Genomic DNA, 3,729 nt, shown 5'->3' on the forward strand with positions numbered 1-3,729 from the left:
GGTCAGGGGCAGCAGCCCATGGCCATGATCTCTGGCCAGGAATAAAGGCTCCTGAAACTTTAATTTCTAGGTGGTCTCAATCTTCATAATATCTCACACCACAACAATATTAATAAAATGCTTGAGTCATTTCTAAGTGTTGAAATATTGTTACCGAACTCAAATCAGGTTTGCTCGCCCAAGCGCTATAAAACCAAGCCATAGGCACACGGTGTGATGAAGGAAAGTACAGCTTTATTGCAAACCACAAAGCAAGGAGAGCGGGCAGCTCATGCTGAAAAGACCCGGTCTCCCCGAGATGTTCCCCACAAGCGTTTTTAAGGGCAAAATTAGGGGCAGAGGTCCCAGGCACATGATCAGTTCAGTGATTGGTTCAAGAGGGCGTGATCATCTTGTGGGCATTCTTGATTGGTGAGGTCTTAGATAATCAAATTCCTCTTCAGGTGTCTGGAATCTTTCAGCCTGGAGTCTCTGAGCTCACAACCAGCAGTTTCCAGTCTACAAAACATCTTACACATTGAAATGAAAACCTTCTTTCCTTTAAATGAGAGTTTTAGAGGTCAAATGGCCCTCACTCAGAGTCTGTGTTGGTCATTATCATAACCAAAGTCTGAAGACTTACTCCTTACTCTGAGCCATTACAATGCAAATCGACTTTATATTTTAGGAACCCTAGAAAATACATAGGGGGGTTCTTGCTCGGTTTCAATATTAATTACTAAATACAAGTTTAAAGCTGCATGCTTTGGCATCTTGTTTTTATATGGTTTAAAGAAGCTAAATGTATTTTGGATTGTTACAGAAAACAGACCACCAAGAAACCAAGCACCACTCAGAGAGTAGAAAAATTCAGATTATAATGCCAAAGTCTGGGCCCGCCCTGTGGAAGTTACAATGCTGGGTCACGATGTTGCAGAGGAAACAAGAAAAGTACAAAACAGTTGCAAAACAATTGCATTCCAGCTTGTAACATTTCCTTCTCAGGCAGTTCACAAAGAGGGAACAGAAACACTTTCTGTTTGCAAGCCACTTTTAGCAAATAGGAGTCAGCTGTTTTGTGTAAAATTTTTGTCTTTTGTGTTTAGATTACTTAAATTACAGACTTGTTCCTAGGCACAAAATAAAGCCACACCACAATGCAAATAGGTAGACAAGAGAATTTAATAGGAAAGAAAGATTTTAGAAAAGAAGTACACCCAAAAGACTTTAGGACAGGCAGCTTGTTAGGTCGTAGTGTGTCTGGAAGTGGTTCAGGTGTTATTTTTATTACTAAAGGAGATAATGAATACTTAACAGTGGGAGATCTGTTATACTATCTCTGGTTTTTGTTTGCGTTCGTGGGCTTTTTCTTGTGCTTGGGCATCTCTCTCACAGGTGAAGAATTTGAGAATCCTAACTGTGCATGCCCAGTGTGAGCCAGGATGATAAGAGCATCCTAGTTAGGATGAACTGTCTAATTCAGTTTATTGCCCCAGTAGGAATCAGGATGTTAGGTAATAATGACTGGGTCTTTCTGCGTTTGTGAGGAATGATAAGAGGGAAATTTGTAATGATCTCTATGTGTCTTTTTTAGGTACCAAAGAAGAAAAATGGGATTTGTTTCACCTTCCTGGCACCAGGGTTAACTGGGAAGAAGACATTTTCATGGAGGGTTTAGTTGTAACTCCTGATAAATTGTGAAAGATGTGGCATGTGTCCTTTTACTTTTGCAGGGCTGTCTGCTTATTATTAGCTACCTGCCTATCACAAAAGGATTCTGTATCCAAGTGTACAGGAGAAGTAAGACATGTTTTTGGTGACTAGGAAATTAAAAAAAAAAGTGTGTTTTGTTCAAAAGAGTAATTTTGTATAGAGGGTGTTTGAAGATTATTTCCAAGTAAATGAATGAAAAGGATTGTTACAGAGGAAAGTAAAAGACATAGGAAGTTGAAAAAAGGAAGGAAATGAAAAATCTTGTGGAGTTTAACTAAAGTTGACTAAATTCATTCAAAGATGCAATGATCTAACACTAAAGTTTGTTTTTGTGTCTTAAATAATGTTTTCATATGATATTAATAAAAATAGTAGAGAATTTTTTTGATCAACCTTTTTGAGTGTAAAAAGAGAGGAAAGGGGGAGAACAAATTCTATGTGCCTTCTGCTGTCTCAATCAGGCCAGTTAACTACTATGGTTGGGAAGATTGAGCCTTCTCTCTGAAAAGTGACGTTTATTTTGTTGGTTTTGCCAGCTATCTTTGAAATGTCTTTTGTTACTTTGATTAAACAAAGGGACCTATGATCCTATTTTGATCAAGTGTTTGAAATCTTTGATATTTCGACAGATTTTCCAAGTCAAGTTTCAAGTTCCTTGGGAAGTCTTGACAGCATACTATTTATTAAAGGTCCCTGGATGTTTAAGAGAGACAAATACGACTTACCCAATATATTAAAATTCTATGAAAAACATTGCCAGATACAAAATGGTTTTAACTTTGCTTTGAATTCTATTTGTATAAGTGCTACTGGTGCTAGAATGGAAAGGGATGATCATTCGGGTTGCTCAAAATCAAATTTGTACTTTCCATTACAAGAGACAAAGCTTAGTGAATAAAGAAAGGGGTTTATTCAGTGAGGTCAACACTTGGGAGAGAGTGAATCAGGGAGACAGAAGATTGGAGTCTGCAACTGTCTCTACTGTACCTAAAAGATATAAAAATATATACAGGGGAAGAAATGAAGAGAAAATTATTCTGTTTGGGGCAGAAGTGAGAGAGAGATAAAGGCCTGGTCATTCAGCATTATCAGACATACGATAGTTTCAGGGTACAATCATGGCTTGAGGGCAGTTTTCCTTGTGGGCATGCGGAAAAACATGAAATGACCCTTGATCTGCAAGGGGCTTAAAGGTAAGCCATGATTACCAAGGCAGCAGAAGTAAATGGATTCAGTCAAGACAACTCTTAGATTCTGGTTTAGAAGCTAGACGTGGCTTTATAATGCTTCACCTGATAAAATGTTGTTTGCTGTCATATGGGAGGGGTGTGGTGGCATCTTCCCCTTCCCTGTCTCCATTAGCCCAAGATCAGCCAGATTTTGGCTAACTTTCATAAGTTACACATTAGATTCCATCTATTCTGAGGAAGGTAAAAGGTTAGTTTTTGTAGGGCCAGTGGATGGCCTGGTGGTTGGGGCACTAGACTCCCAGATGGCCAATTGCCGTTTGAGTCCTGGACCTGGCAGCTTGCTTTCTCGCTTTCCCTCTCTCTCTGATGAGCACATGTGCCCTGTAGCAAATTATAAATAGTGATAATAAAATAAATAAAATTAAATAAATTATTAAAAAAACTTTTTTTAAAGAATTATTTTATTTAAACTTTATCCATTTACTTATTTTAATTTGATCAGAGAGGGACAGAGCAGGAGAGAGTGAGAGTGAGAGTGAGAAAGCGAGAGAGAGAGAGACAGAGAGAGAGAGAGAGAGAAAGTCACCAGATCCAGGACTCAAAGTGCAGTCAGCCACAGCCATGTGGGAGTCCAGAGCCCCTAAACACCATGCCACCTGCTGGCCCCCCAAAAGGTTAAGCCTTGTAAGACTCACCATGAGGGAAGTGAAAGACAGAGGTTGAAGGCTAGATTTAATCTGTTAAATCTGTTACAAAATTGAAGAGACATCTGAAATCTTAGAGCATCTAGGTTATAAGAAACAAATTTAATTAAAAGATTCAGTATACAAGGTCCAATAAGGCAAGT

At 38.7% G+C, this 3,729-nt stretch overlaps 1 long non-coding RNA gene across 1 annotated transcript in view; it reads left to right on the forward strand.

Moving 5' to 3' along the window:
- LOC102477260 (uncharacterized) overlaps positions 1-2,071 on the forward strand; it is a 4,481-nt gene extending 2,410 nt beyond the window's left edge. Inside the window, exon 3 of the long non-coding RNA XR_336758.2 lies at positions 1,574-2,071. This is a non-coding gene — a long non-coding RNA (uncharacterized LOC102477260). The remainder of the gene's footprint in view (positions 1-1,573) is intronic.
- Positions 2,072-3,729: the final 1,658 nt, after the last annotated feature.

This window comes from Tupaia chinensis, unplaced genomic scaffold (genome assembly GCF_000334495.1).
Source record: "Tupaia chinensis unplaced genomic scaffold, TupChi_1.0 Scaffold143204_1, whole genome shotgun sequence".
NCBI classification, from domain to species: domain Eukaryota; kingdom Metazoa; phylum Chordata; class Mammalia; order Scandentia; family Tupaiidae; genus Tupaia; species Tupaia belangeri.